Raw genomic sequence first — 16976 nt, 5'->3', positions numbered from 1 at the left:
CCCCTCTCTCCACCACAACATCTGAAAAAGTGACGTTATTGTGGCGATTGGGGCTTGTAAATATGCCCCAATGTGCTCTAACAGTTACTGTGTTTTTTTCACAAACTTTCTTGCTGAACTCTGGCATTGGCTGTCATACGTAAAATTTCGCATGACAATGTTATCTTTGAGACATTAGCTGGTATTTGAATTATAGCGCAAGGATGTCTCAAACACAGATGAAACAGGCCCGGGTCAACGTCGCCTTGGCGGTTTCCAATTGAACTGCTCCTCACATGTCAATGCAGGAGAGTTGTGGTTTCCGGTTTGGGAACATTGTTATAGATGTGAATGGATTAGGCGCTGCTTCTGTAAATCAAAAGGTGCTAACAGCACTGGGTTAAGGCTTATTGATTCTGCAGAACTCATTTAATGAAAATGATTAGTCAGCAATTCCGAGATAAAAAACGGACGAGCACCAGAGAGGTGGGAAGTAGGCCAGGGAAAGAGAAAAACATAAAGAAGCAAATGAAAGAGAGGAAGAAAGATGGACGTGAGTTGAACGCAGAAACTGTAATAAGAAAACTATGCAGGGGGCATGGAAACAAAGTGGTTTGAGAGGAAGGGAGGGCGAATGGAATAAAGAAAAATAGGAATAGACAAAAGGGGGAAAGCTAAGATGAAGAGGAGACACAAAAGGAGTGAGTGAGATAGAGAGTATGGCTAAAGCAAGCCGTGGTGAAAATGGAAGGAGACATAATGAGGGCAGGAATAGAGGAATGATGAGAGGAGCTAAAGGATGAGAAAGGGAGAGCAAGAATAAGCAACAGAAGAATTAATACGACAAAAGAGAGGATAATGAAATGGTGGATAATGACAAAAATTAGGTTAATGAGGGTTAGAGGGGAAATGTGTAAAAGGGGAATGAAGAGTGACAGAGTGTAGAAAGAAAGGACAAATGGGCAAAGCAGACAATAGAATATAAAAGAGGGGGGAAGAAAGGGGAAGAAGAAAAGAGATGAAATTAAGGTGTGCAGAGAATGACGAGATGAAGGCGATAGAGGACAGAGGGAACTGAAGAAGGGGTTACGGACCTATAGGATGACTGACTATAGGAAGATGAAGTAAAGAAAGACCAGAAGGGAAAGCAAGGGCTTGGGAGCAGCGAAATAATGGAATGATTGAAGAATGGACAGAATAAAGGAATGGAAAAACATGTGTAGTGACGAAGGGTAAAGTAGGTTTAGGAGGGAATACAGCAAAGGGCAAAGAAAGAGTAAATAAAGCAAGCAATGGCATGACGAAGGAATGAATATGGCTAAAAGACATCGGAGTAAGACGGAATGCAAATATGAAAGAGTGACTGCTGGAGCACAAAGGGAGAGAAGGGGATGGAGGAAGAGAGGAAGACTATGCAATGGTTAACAAGAATAAGGAAGACATAGGGAAAGATGGTCGAAGAAGGGGTAGGAAGAAAATAAAGATGGGAGGAAGACCAAAAGAGAGGAAGAGACTGAGGGACCAAGGTAGGGATAAGATAAAGGGTTAGATAAAGAACGAGAGACAAGAAACAGGAGTAATAATTGAGAAGAGAAGAAAGAAGAAATGATTGTAGAATGGACAAAGGATGTTCTAGAGCAAAACATGCACAAGGAAGGGGTAAGGGGGATGACGACATAACGGTACAGGGCCAGAAGAAAGAATGAACAAAGTTATGGCAAACAAGAGATGGGGACATGGTACAGGAAGTGAAAGGAGAAGAGAAATGAATTAAGATGAATGATTCTAAAAGAGTGAAGGAGGAGAGGAAGAAAACATAGGTGAGGAAGGGACAGACTATGGGAGCAGAAAGAGAAAAACAAAGAAGTAGGCAGAGTCGGAGAAAGAAATGTGGAGGAAGAAAGGAAATGGCACACTGAGGTGGGAGGATGCAAAGGAGGCAGTAATGAAAGATTTGGGAAGGAAAGAAGAGTAGAGAGGGTATGAGGGAGGATAAGTGAAGTAGCAAGGTACAGATAAAAAGTTGAGGTGGAGAAGGAAGGCTCACTGAAAAGGAGGTTAGGACATAGGGAGGAGGAAGGGGGAAAAGATGAAGGTAACATTGATGGATAGGAAGGTGAAAAAGAGGGTGAAAATGGGTCAGTTGAAAGATAGAAGGAAGTGGGGGAGAGGCAAAAGCATGGATAGGAGGCATAGAAAGAGGGTGAACACGTGGGTCAGCTGGACCCTGATGCCACCAGTGCAGTGCTGGAATACAATAGTTGCAGCAATGTTCTTTGGCAGGCAGGAAGAAAGTCTTTATTGCCGCGGGCAGGTAGATCTTCCCTCCTGTTTAGATCCAAGCAGCTTCTTTCCTTGGAGTGAGTCAAGGCGGGACTTTTAAAAGATCAAACAGTGTGAATAGGAGCCTGTAGGATGAATAACGTCACATTTTATGTTGTAGACCTGGAAAGCTACACCTTGAGAGGATTTCCATGAAAACTACTGCAATGTTTCTAACATTCTCAAGAGTAGTAAATATGCACCTGTACGTAGGCACACTCCTATGGGTGCAGGTTTACTAACTAGTCAGTCCCACAGCTTTATTCGATCTCTTTAAAACGGATCATAAAAGCACAAGTTATCTAAAAATACCAACACAATATATTACACATATATACATATTTAAAATAAGAATTAAACAGTTGCGGTGATCCGGGTAAGTTCATATAAAAACGTTTATGAAAAAGCTGTTCAGAATTTAAAATTAATTAATTAGTTGTTGCTACTAAAATGTTGTTCCACCTTTTTCCTCTTCCTAAGACAAGCCCACAAAAATGAGGCAACAGAACAGCATACAAATGGATCCGGTAGAGTTTTTAAAAAGTACATGGCCACCCGGCACTGCCTAAAATTGTGGTACCTCAGGATTGGGAGTATGAATGTTTTCCTTTCCTCTGTATAGGTCTTGCAAAATAATACAATGTGTAGATCTGACTGTACTTCATAGTTGTTACAGGGACAGGGTAAGAGGTCTGCTAATTTATATTTATTGTGGGGGTATCCCAGGAGTAGCGGGATCATGTTCATGCGGAAATGCAAAAGGATAAATCTGTGTTTAAATACTGAAAACCTTCCCCCTATCTTGGTGGTAACACATCATAAAGAATGGAGGAATGATGAATACGTTTCTTTTCTCTTCGGGCATACTTTGATCTCTTAATGAATAAATCAGTTATTCTTTCCTTTGAAACCCTTTTGCAGGACTCAGGGTCCTGAAATAATTCTCCCATCCCTAACGCTTTCAGATGGACCTCTACGTAATTTAACCATCCAATTCTTTTCTAATAATCTAATTTACAACAGTCCTTGATAATGGTTTGTGTCAAATCCACTGTAGACCTCTGCCATACTGATAGCCACAACAAGACTGGAGCCGGTCTTATGTTGTCGCTCAAATAAGGAAGCCCCAATTCACAGTGTAAAATATGATTTGGGGCTGACTGCGGTAAGGACACACGGTTTTTAAAAAAGGAGTCTTCTATTTGTTGTAGCGGTGCAACATTAGCCATACCCCACACTCGTACCCCATATGGTGCAGCGGACTTTGTTTTAGCTGAATATATATTCTTAATTGCATCCAGTGGGCTGCCTCCCAACTTTGTAGCAAATCTTTTGACAGCATTAACACTCCTTTGCATGCCCTGGGCTCTTGCTGTCACTAAATTAGACCATGAGTGGTCTTTATCAAAAAGCACTCCAAGGTATGAAAAGGAGTTGACTGTCTCGATTTTCCTGCCTGCCAACTGGAAATGAGGATGTTTCTCACCTCTTGCGGCTCCAGATACGATTATAAATGATTTAGATTCATTGACCTTTAGGTCAAGAGAGGCCATAAAGGCGGAGTAGGCTGTGATTAGCGTTTGTAGGGCTAAGCCCGATCTGGCATAAATACCGCGTCGTCAGCATATGCCAAAATCGGAAGGGGGATACGATCAAATTTAGGCACATCCACCGGTAGAGCAGACAGGGCGGACTCTACCCCGTTCGTATAGATTGAAAAAAGGAACGGGGCAAGAACACAACCCTGTCTTGCTCCCTTTTCGACTTTAAAGAGGCGAGTGCATTCCTCCTTCCTGCCATACCTTACACAGGCAGTGTCATTGGCGTACAACTGACGTATGAAACCAATTATTGGTGGATCGATGCCCATGCCCTCCATCATGGACCACAACCTCAGGTGTGACACACAGTCAAAGGCCGAGGTTAGGTCCATGAAGGCCATGTACAGTTTTCCGGCTTTTGCCTTAGTGTATTTACCCTATAGTTAGGGAGAGGTTTAAACACTGATCAACCGTGGCCATTCCTCTCCGAAACCCGTATTGCGCCTTCATAAAAATATTGTGCGATTCGGCCCAGTCCTCCAATCTGGCCAAGAGTACCCGTCCCATAAGTTTGGCATTAGTGTAAAAGAGGGATAGGGGACGATAGTTCTTTGGGGATCCCCTGTCACCTTTTTTAAAAATGGGCACAATTAGACTCTGGTTCCAAGAGAGAGGCGGGCCTACTATCTGGATGCTATTAAAAATGTTTGTAAGTAAAGGCACCCACATATTATAATTCTGCTGAAAGAGGTCAATTGAAACTCCATCTGGCCCAGGTGCCTTACCTGGGGTGCAGGCTTCCAATGCCTTTCTTATCTCTAATACAGAGAATGTTAACCCTCCCTGTAGTAAAATCTCTGGGGAGGATAACAGTGAAGTTGGACGGGTTGCTAAACCAAATATTTCTTCATAGTGCCTCACCCATGCCTCTTCCTCTACGTGCACGTCTAATGTAGGATCATTGATGTCTTTAAAATGTGCGGCATTCACGATTTTCCAGAAATCTTTTCTACTGCCTGACATAGCTGCTTCCTCAAGATCTGCCCCTGCCTGTGCCCTAAGATCTTTTTCCCTTACCCTCCTCGCTAATTTATAATCTTTGCGTAGCGCACAGATTACAGAGCAATCTCTAGAATGCGTGTTTAGAGCTTTAACAAGGGCTTTTTTTGCAGTTGTGCAGGCTGTATCAAACCACCCCATTTTGACGGTAGCATTAGCGGACTTAACCCGTGTGAGTGTTTGTTTTACTTTTTCCAAAAGAGCAATAAACTGGCTGACCAAGAAATTAGGTGATGAATTCTCTTCCAGACAGGCTAATATTTCCTCCTTTATTTGAGCTATAATTTCAGGGTCTAAATTTAATCTTTGTGATTGTGACCACTTCAGCTGATAACCGTTTTTTCTAGACAGACAAATTTACACCTTCTACAACCTTATTGTACTCTTTAGGTTCAGATAAGATACTTAGGTAAATAGATAACATGGCCTGATCACTGTAAGAAGAGAATCGTGTACTCGTATGGACAACTTTCCCATGTAAATGTGACGAGGCTAAAATATGATCTATAATAGACTCTAGGGTACCCCTTCTTAAAGTCGGCCCTTGCCCTCCCTCTTCTGGTACATTTATTAAGGACTAGTTCCACTTATATAACAAACTATTCAAAACCTCACCATACTCATTATGTGTGAAGTGTGAAAAGAGGTTATTGTGGGAGTCTTCTACTCCGCATACCCTAGTGCCATTAATCTGGGGGTACGCACCGTACATACACGGGTGGGGGTACGACTCGAACGTACACGGGGGGGGTTCGACTCGAACGTACACGGGGGGTTCGACTCGAACGTACACGTGGGGGTTCGACTCGAACGTACACGCAGGGGTTCAACTCGAACGTACACGGGGGGTATGCACCGTACATACATGGGGGGGTTCGACTCGAACGTACACGGGGGTACGCACCGTACATACACGGGGGGTACGCACCGTACATACACTGGTGGGGGTACGACTCGAACGTACACGGGGGGTTCGACTCGAACGTACACGGGGGGGTTCGACTCGAACGTACACGGGGGGGTACGCACCGTACATACACGGGTGGGGGTACGACTCGAACGTACACGGGGGGGTTCGACTCGAACGTACACGGGGGGGTTCGACACGTACACGGGTGTACATACAGGGGGGTTCAGCGCGTACCTACGGGGGCTGGGGGGGGTCGGCGCGTACCTACGGGGGCTGGGGGGGGGTTCAGCGCGTACCTACGGGGGCTGGGGGTGCGTATGCGGGCACGTCTCCATGGTTGCGATGGGAGTTCGGTGCGGACGGTGATTTTTCCATCCGGTTGTAACCTCGGACGCACGGGATGGATCGTGATTCCTCGGTCGGACTTCACCTTTCACGTTTGTACGGTAAATCGTCCGAGGACGTGTCGGACACATTTTCCGACCCGAGGACGTGTGGGGAATGATTCCCACTGCGGTTCGTATGGACTTTTTACCATGCGAATCGTGATTGCCAGTTCGTACGGCACTTGTACGATTCGTACGGTAAAAAGACCGGATACGAGTCGCACGGGACTATTTTTTACCGGATCGTGATCGGCACCCAAGTCTCTTGAAAAAATGCTACCTCCATAGATTGCCACTTATTTGTCCATTTGGAATTGGCTATTTTGGAAGCTAAACCTGCCACGTTCCACGATATCATATTAGGTCTGGTTCGCTTAATATCAGTCGTACAGGTTGGTAAGGGGTGCTCGTGTTCCTGAACCCTGGGTGCTAGATTTGCAGCTGTAGTGGCCTCCTCGGTGACCATTATAAAAGAATTCCAGGGGTAAAGGTATTATTTGAGAATTCCCTTGAGAAAAGCTATGGGAGTTAGCTAAAAGAGAGGCACTTGTGTACGCATTGTCAAAATTAATTACCACGCAATCGCCACCAAATGATTTTCTTGAACCCCCCACCCATCCCACTCTCCTGGCCATAATAGCTTCATTAGCCAGTTGCCGCCTCCCCCCCTCGGTCATATGGACATTACTTATTAACCAATAAAGACCTTTGTCCATTAATTGTCTTGTGGTTTTGCTTTGATTTTCTCGAAGAAGGGGGACATTTGCCAAAACCAGGGCCAGTGGTGCAGCGGCAGCGGGGAGATGGAGAGTTTGTTGTGGCTGGTGCTTCAGTATTCCAGTGAAGTTCTCAGGTAGCCCTGCCTGCTGCATAACTCCTCTAGCTTCCGTCCTAGGTAGTAATTGCTGACGAGCTAGGTCCCCTTCAGTTAGCCCTTGGCCAGGCTGAGTAACCCTTGTTACATTCGTATTAGGGAGGGGGATTAAGGGCTCTGCAACAGGATTGGAGGAGTCTCCAGGGAGTATTGACGATGTCAATGCCATTATTGAAAATGGGGCGGCCCTCGTGCTTCTAACAAATTTGTGAACAGGGCCCATAGAATTTTGGAATCAGGTGTGAAAATATACACTTAGGGCCACATGTAAGAAACAATTTTGAATTCGCAAATGGTGCGATTTGCAAAATGTGGCCGTTTGTGAATGCAAAATAGCCTTTCATGATGTATGAAAGGCTTTGCCGTTCGCAAATTTGGGTAATAGCAATTTTTTGCAATTACATAAAAATGAGAATGCAAATAGGGAATCACAATTGCAATTCTGTAGGCAGATGTATGAAGCATTTTCCAAATGCAAACTGTGCATTAGGGAAAATGCAATTACCATAGACTTAAAGGTAAATAGACATAATATCGAAAAAAAAATATCGAGTGGACAGAATATCGAGTTTTAAATATAGAATGGACAGAATATCGAATTGCCAAAATATAGTGGTGAAGAATATCGAAAAACAGGTAAGAAATATCGATTGCAAAAATATAGAAGTAAGTAATATCGACAGTCATAATATAGTTGTTAAAAATATCGAATTTTTTATAGTGTTTTAAGTGTTAGTATATGTGTTAAAAGTATGTATTAATATTGTAATGTATGTTAGTATATTTTTAAAGTAATGAATTTTATGTTATTTTATTTTTGTGTAATTTAATTCCGTAGCGGGTTGTGGGTTTATAGGGGAGTAGGGTGGGAAGTAATTTAATTATAGTACATTAAATAATAATTTATAGGAATTATTAATTATTTTTAATTTCATTTTGCGTTTTACTTCTGTAGCGGGTTGTGGGTTTATAGGGGAATAGGGTGGGAAGTAATTTAATTGTTATTAGTTAATTATTAATTGGTATTGAAAATTAATTGGTTGTTGATTAATTATTAATTGGTAAATAATTTGTATTAATTGGGAATTAATTTGTATTAATTGTTTAATTGATAATTATGTTAATTGTATTCATTTAATATTTGTAGCGGGTAGTGTGTTTATAGGGGAATATGGTGGGAAGTAATATAATTGTAAATAATTAATTATTTAATTGATTTGTTTATATTGTTAAATAATATATCTTTAATTTAATTTAGCGTTTTACTTCTGTAGTGGGTTGTGGGTTTGTAGGGGAATAGGGTGGGAAGTAATTTAATTGTTATTAGTTAATTATTAATTGGTATTGAAAATTAATTGGTTGTTGATTAATTATTAATTGGTAAATAATTTGTATTAATTGGTAATTCATTTGTATTAATTGTTTAATTGATAATTATATTAATTGTATTCATTTAATATTTGTAGCGGGTATTGTGTTTATAGGGGAATATGGTGGGAAGTAATATAATTGTAAAAAATTAATTATTTAAATAATTTGGGTATATCATTAATCAATATATTATTAATTAATGATTAATTGGTATTATTAGCATTTATTAATGTTTGTTATTGAAAAACAATTGGTTGTTAATTAATTATTAATAGGTAATTAATTAAACAAAAATATATTGGTATTTATAAATAATCAATTATTAAATCTTGTGTGATTGGTAATTAATTGTAATACTTGTTTTGGTATTAATAATTAATTAATTTTTAACAAAATATTAATTTATTATTTTCCCTACTTTTGCACTTACTTGAGTGGGAATAGTAATTTTTACCCCTACGCTATCCAATGCTTTCCCTATTATTGCACTCTCTGGAGTGGGAATAGTAATTTATACCCTACCGCTATCCAACGCTTTCCCTACTGTTGCACTCTCTGGAGTGGGAATAGTAATTTTTACCCTACCGCTATCCAACGCTTTCCCTACTGTTGCACTCTCTGGAGTGGGAATAGTAATTTTTATCCCTACGCTATCCAATGCTTTCCCTACTGTTGCACTCTCTGGAGTGGGAATAGTAATTTTTAACCCCTACGCTATCCAACGCTTTCCCTACTGTTGCACTCACTGGAGTGGGAATAGTAATTTTTATCCCTACGCTATCCAACGCTTTCCCTACTGTTGCACTCTTTGGAGTGGGAATAGTAATTTTTACCCCTACGCCATTAGACGTTTTCTCTACTGTTGTAATCACTGGAGTGGGAATAGTACATTTTGAACTCCCGCTATCCAACGCTTTCCCTACTGTTGCACTCTCTGGAGTGGGAATAGTAATTTTTATCCCTACGCTATCCAACGCTTTCCCTACTGTTGCACTCTCTGGAGTGGGAATAGTAAATTTATACCCCTACGCTATCCAACGCTTTCCCTACTGTTGCACTCACTGGAGTGGGAATAGTAAATTTTACTCTCCCGCTATCCAACACTTTCCCTACTGTTGCACTCTCTGGAGTGGGAATAGTAATTTTTACCCCTACGCGATCCAATACTTTCCCTATTATTGCACTCTCTGGAGTGGGAATAGTAATTTTTTTCCTCCCGCTATCCAACGCTTTCCGTACTGTTGCATTCTCTGGAGTGGGAATAGTAATTTTTACCCTACCGCTATCCAACGCTTTCCCTACTGTTGCACTCACTGGAGTGGGAATAGTAAATTTGACACTCCCGCTATCCAACGCTTTCCCTACTGTTGCACTCTCTGGAGTGGGAATAGTAATTTTTATCCCTACGCTATCCAATGCTTTCCCTACTGTTGCACTCTCTGGAGTGGGAATAGTAATTTTTACCCCTACGCTAGCCAACGCTTTCCCTACTGTTGCACTCACTGGAGTGGGAATAGTAAATTTTACCCGCCCGCTATCCTACGCAAAAAATATTGAATATTTTTAATAAATATTACGTTAATATATATGTATTAAATATTTTTTTTACTTACATTAATTATTTATTAATTGTAATGTTATTTAAGTATTTTTAAGTATGTGTCAGTTAATTATATGTATTATTTCATTAATTTTACATTACTTTTAAAACATTTAAAAAATTCGATATTTTGACTAACTATATTATTTACAACGATATTTTGGATTCTATATTTTTGTACTTTCCTGTTTGGAGATAGGGAGTCGATATTTTGGTATTCTATATTTTGGCATCGATATTTTTGTAAGTCTATATTTTTGTAGTCGATATTATGTCAGTGATCCAGACTTAAAGTCAATGGTAACCACGTGCAAACTTTGAAAACAAAATCAACAAAACTGAATTTTTCAAAGTGCCATGTAGCGCACATATGCCCTAGATGTGAATATTAATGTTTTTTGGGGTGTTTCGGGGGGCCTTAGGCCACCGGGCACCCTTGGCTTTGCATTCGCTAATTTGCGATTACAGTTAAGTAATCACAAATTAGCTAATGCAAAACCATTAACACCTTTGGCCTTTGAGCCCATAGGAATAAAGGGAGTAATATTAACTAATGCTATTAGGTAATATTAAGGAATCACAAAATCTCTGTCAATTCCTTACATACACAGCATTATGTGATTACTAAATAGTGATTTAAATCAGTATTTGGTATTCACAAAATGCTATTTTGATACATGTGGCCCCTACTCCTGCTTCCCATAGCTCTTTTCTTGGGTGCTTTACAGAGTCCCTACCCTAACCTTACCTGAGAGACAAATGTCACAAAATGGAAATGAAACGGCTTTCCTTTAAACAGAGCACCTGGCTGGGCCTGGTTAACATTCAGCAGCCACTGCAGAAGTCAAAACACCAGATATTCAGAAAAAAAGCAATGCGAGGGACAAAGAAACGAAATGCATGTTTTTACACTATGAAACTCCGTCTGAGCGAGTCTCTCCTACAATCAGAACGAACCTGAAGGCCTTCACGTGCAACTAACCAGCCCTGGTGCTGGCACTGCACAAGCGCTTCGGCTGCAGCTTCCCTTAGCTCATCCTGCCACTCCTGTTACCCCTTTCCGCAGTGTGCTTTGAAGCAGCCCTTCCATCTGCACAAGTACACTATTTGTGCCCAATTAATAAATAAACAAATATACGAATCCCAGGGAGTAATTCAGAGGGATGCATTTTCAAGGAAAGTATGTTGTGCCATTTGGAAGTGATTTAGCACATAAATCTGTGAGAGGCGCTACCTCAACATTACCCATCTTCAGAGGTCCCACTGAGATGTGTGCAGCTCTCTCTATAACTCTCCAGACTTTAAAGGTTTCGGCGATTCATAATTACATTTCCTTTGCCCTTTTGCTACTTTAATGGCGTAATTAACCGGTTCATGTAGGTACTACCCCTCTGTACAGCGGACATTAACCTTTACTGAAAAACATTTTTAAATGATTTCCGGAGGGCGGCCATACTCATTTCGCTGCATAAGACTCTTTAATTCAGATGATCACCCTAATGTACCTTTCCTGTAGCGAAGACGCTTAGAAGGTTGCCCCCGCGTGTTCTATGGGATGCCACCTTTAGTTCTGTTCTTCAAATCCAGATGTAACCTACTCTGTGGGCTGACAACAATTGATTACTAAGGATGGAAAAGGAATAAGGGAATGGACAGAGAGCAGGAAATAGAGTAAGATTGAGAAAAACGGTGGCCAGAGCACAGGAAGAAAGAAAATATAACTAAAGAAAAGAGCAAATGACTGATAAAGCTGCAGAAGGCTGAGAAAGCCGAGGAAGAGCTGCTGATATCTGGTTTGACCTGTAAGTTACAGTCAAGTCAAAATAAAGCCATAAAAGCACACATAAAATAGTAAAATATAAATCACAGACTTTGAAGGCATGGAAGATTCTTCTTAGGTCGATACAAAAGCATCATTTAATTGGGTAATAGTGTGTTGTGATTATTTTACACAACACATGAAAGACAAATATTATTTTTTAATTGCTAAACCAAAACTGTACTGTTACATGGTGATAGAAAGTGTTAATTGTGGAGGAGAATGTTGATTCTCCAATTAGCATACAGAAAGAATATTGATTTCATTAAAGACAAAGGAAGCTAACAGTATGTAATAACCTTTTATTGCTGCCCCAACATGCACCCCTTTAAAGAACATAAAATATATCATAAACCAAACATTCCAGTTTTAGAACTTTCAAAATAATATATAACTCCATGCCGCTAAGTGTAGTCCTCTTTTAGGCTGCAACGAAAAGAAAAGATGTTCCTTGGCTGATAAATATTTTTACTGCAAAGAGTTTATCTGAAATAGAGAAGAAACCAAGTGATAACACAAAACATTCTTGATAAAGTAAAACACTCCCTCTGTAAAGTAATATCACGTTAATGATACAGTTACATTAACCAAAGACAATTCCATCAAACAAATTGGGAGTGACGTGTGGGATAACATTAGCCTCTGTTGTCTTTAATGAAATCACTGTATGCTAATTGGAGAATCGCCATTTCATTACAATACCGGAGGCTACCTTTAACCATGTTTAAAGCTCCCCAGTGCCAGACTACACTCTTGTTCCACTGGTTTAAGATAAGAGATTGCAAAAGTGCTAGCATTTGACCAGTCTGCCTCTTTAAGAATGTCTGCAAGAGTACCACCTCCCCAGAACACCTTACTAGCCATCACACCCCTAGAATAGCGTGCCCCCAACTTGAACATGCCTGCCTTGGAAATCACCGCCCTTACCCATCTAGAAATAGTAGTGTTGAAACTGCTTTATAGAGTTTTACACAGGAAATTAACAACTGATCCTTTACATTCCAGTATTCTCTGTTTATAAACGTTCATGCAACTTACTACACACAATTGCATGCACTCATTAAAAAACATATAAAAAATGTTTTCAGACATGGTTTTAGTCTTTTCCAAATCTCAAAGTGGACCCCCATCCAGGGAATACAACCTATTGCAAACCTCTAATGCTTTAACATCTGATACACTTCTAAAAGAGATTAGATAGAGCAAAGTTGCCAACTTTCGTGATATTTGTCTCAAGGAAAGATAGGTATTATCAGGCCAGGAAACAAAAAGGTAAAAAACAAGATTAACGTTCCATAGGAAATCATACCGATCCCTAGGTGGTCGCCTAAGTCTTATCCCCTTCATCGCTCTGTGCAACTGATGGAGCAGGTAGTGCAAAATTTTGTATACCTCCTCTATTCCTGCATGAAAATACTGATTATATAATCTATAATATTATTAAACGAGTTTTGCATGTATACTAATCAACATTATTAAAACTTAAACTATACATGGGATTTGCTATTTGCATGGCTAAATAACTCTTATAACTAAAATTTGTACGCATATTAACAAAAGTATATGTGGTGATAGAATACTGCATGATATAAGTTGCTTTGTGATGTTGCACCCTCGAGGAGGATTGAAAAAGGTGAATATAATTGCTTTAAATGTCGCTATATGCTAGATAAATACAAGCACATAGAGGGATTAGCAAGGGGTTAACATTAGAATCTCCATTTCTATGAATTAATTATTCTTTTGTGTTTGTTTTGCTTAAGTTGGCATCTGTGCCTAAATCCAATATGGTCACTGTCACCACACGCAGAAGTGGCTACTATCCCATGAGGCGCAGAGTGAGCTGCGCATATGCAAGAAATCTCCCAAACCTCATAGCGACCTTTGTTCATCATGTACCCGGTCAAGGATAAGAAACGGGACGTTCGCCAGGATAGGGGAACAATCAACCTTACAGTAAACCGGAACAAGCCAACACTTCGCTGACCAATGACCTCACCCCTCGAACTGTACTAAGGATCTGGGAATAAAAATCGGACGATCTCAACCAACCAAACACGACTGTTCTAAAGCTTAAAATTGTATCTTCTTTGACTTGATTTTATTATAAAAAGGGTAGTAGAATAGGGAGGAGACACATTTACATTATTTTTCATCCATTAATCACTTTTCACCTTCGTTCGTGACGCCTTTCCTGATGATCCAGATGCTGCCTGACCGCTTGATGACTGCAAACTTTTTTTAAATCCTCGGGCTATGATAGATGCTTGCACGATTTCTGGTCCTTTGATAAATTGGGGACTGTAACGTGCTGAGCAGAGGACTTTGAGCTTTGGCCTGCTTTTTCGGACAATTTACGACAACATTTGGTTATGCAGAGCCAATGAATTAGAGGACTCCAAATAGCCAGATTAGGTAAATATGATGTTCTGCGATTTACTTGAATTGATCTAGAAATTCTAAACTTTGACGAGACAAATGCAAATATTAATCATTATGAACATTTAGATAAACAAATATTGATTAACAAGAAATATGAGTTTGTGGTTTCAATAAGGGAAATAAGGATTCTGAATATTAAAATGTGTTTTAGCTGGTTCTAAATCACCATCAACCAATCCAACTAAATTGGTCCGTTGACCAAGTGGGTGGAGTGCCTTGATGTTTGGGACTAGGGATCTATAGGCGAAGGATGTTAATGTATATTTTGTAAAATAACCTTTCTCTCCCTATAGGTTATAAGGTATTTCCCCCACATGTCCAGCACTTGAATTACTCATCCCTCCTGTGTGGAGACTCGTGAGAGAGACGTATGAGTGTTGGTGTTATGGGCCCCTCCAATGAATGTGTGTGTAAATGAGCTAGTGTGACGTCGGGTCTGCAACGCAGGGAGGATATTGGAAAATGTTATTCCCCATTTCCAGATTGGCGCTGGAGCACAACAAAGGATTGCTGCCAACAGCAAAGTCATTTACCAAAGAAAGTCCTGCCAAAACACCAGATCTGTAGCAGTTAACAGTTCTATAGTACAAGCCTAATTTGAACAATTCAGCAAGGTAATTTGCCACTTCTACTGCAGGAGCCTCCTCAGGATCTGAACTCCTCTCCAAGCACCAACTACACCAATGCCCCCTATTTCTCTGTATCTTTTCCTTGCACCTGGTGACATGTATTCATCCAATAGATTCCTAGCCTCTCCATAAAGGCCAAAGTATCTACCAAATCTCCTGAAATCCTCCAAACAAGAAGGATAAACTTTCCTTGTTGCACTAAAGGATTCTTCTCTCCTTCCTGCCCTTCCAAAAGGACTGGACTTCCTGGTATCAGCCGGGGAACCTCTACTGCTAGTTCCATTACTCCAGGGATCCAAACTTGCGAGTTCCAAAATGCAGTTACTGGAACGATGCTGCGAAGTGTCCACTGCCAATGCCCTGGGATCTGGCCTCCAGCTGTAATACCATTCCACCTGAAATGTCAATCTACTGGCAAACAGGTAAACCTGAAAGGACCCTCACAAATCATGAATCTTCCTTAAATACACTGGACTCAGCTTCCAGTCACTGGTGTCCCTCAAGAATCTTGAGTTCCTGTCTGCTCTCTTGTTCTGATGACCTGGGATAAATTCTGCTTTCAAGAACATTTTCTGATCTCAACAAAAATACAAACTTTTCCTGGCTAGCTCTGCAAGTTGTTTTGATCTTGCTCTTCTAAGACGATTGATGTAAGATACAGCCACAAAATTGTCCATTCAGATCAACAGCATGCTGTTTGGTAAAAAAAAAAGACCTGAAACTCATCAAAGCATTCACTCCTGCTAATATCTCCAAACAATTAATGTGTTAGGATAGTTCCTCCCTGGACCATTTCCCTCCAGTTTTTATCCCTCCTAACCTTGTTCCCCAACCAAGTTTGCCTGCATCTGACTATACAGTAAATTCCAGAACATTCCCAAATATTGTCTTGCCGTTCCAGCTCTCCAGGTTGTTCAACCACCAATGTAAGTCTTTTCAAGCCTCCTGGGACAGGGGAATTACAAATGCCTTCCAAAGACATTTCCTCAAACCCAGGATTTTTAGTCTCTTGAGAACCCTCTAGTGCAAAGGACCCCAAGAAACAGCCTGAATGGAAGAAGAGAAAAGTCTTACCACTGTGCTAAATCCCTCAAAGTCACCACTTTCTTCGCTAGAATGTGACCTATCTCCTTCTTGAGCTTTGTCAATTTTTTCTGAGAGAAATAGCTGGGCCATATTGGTATCCACCTGAAATCCCAGAAATTCGAAATTCTGTTTAGGAGTCATGATTGACTTCTCCACATTGATATTGAACCCTAATTCCTCTAGGAGATACGTTGCACACTTCATGTGCTTCAGCAATTAGCCTTGATCCTGAGACATCAGAAACATGCTGTCTAGGTAAATTAGTAAACATACTCCCCTCTTTCTCAAGAAAGCAACTCCAGTGCACATTACCTTGGTGAAGTACCAATGGGCTGATGGCAGACCAAAGGGAAGACAGGAGAACTGGTATGAAATACCTCTCAAACTGAACCGTAAATACTTCTGCAAACCTGGGTCCATGGTAAAAGCGAAGTAGGCGTCTTTCAGATCCAACTTCACTAGCCAGTCTTTTTCCTGTAAAATGTCTTGCATAAGACGGATCCCTTCCACTTTGAAGTGTCTGTAAACCAACATTTTGTTCAATTCTTTCAAGTTTATTACAGGCCGCCTTGTCCTTTTTCACTAGGAAAACAGTACTTACAAAACCCTTCTCTTAGTCCGCGAGCTTGCAAATTGCCCCCTTGAGCAACATTTGGGTAACCTCTTTCTCTACCAGTGTCATTTGCTCCTGATCTAATGAAAACTCCCTTGGCTGACACATTTTATAAGGAATCTCGCAAAATTCTATTCTGAAAACCCTCATGGTTAGTAATACCCAAGAATCTTTTGTTATGCCAGACCAGTTTTGGACGGAAAAAACATAACCTTTCTCCTACCTTTGTGTGAGAAGAACCAAGTAAAGGGTTGATGCTTACCTTGATCTCCAACTCCCTGAAATCTACCCCTGCTGCCTCGTGAAGCCAATGTTTGAACAGAGGTTCCTTCCGTATCCCAGCTG

This window comes from Triturus cristatus, chromosome 9 (genome assembly GCF_964204655.1).
Source record: "Triturus cristatus chromosome 9, aTriCri1.1, whole genome shotgun sequence".
Taxonomy (NCBI): domain Eukaryota; kingdom Metazoa; phylum Chordata; class Amphibia; order Caudata; family Salamandridae; genus Triturus; species Triturus cristatus.
This window is presented reverse-complemented; position numbering follows the sequence as displayed.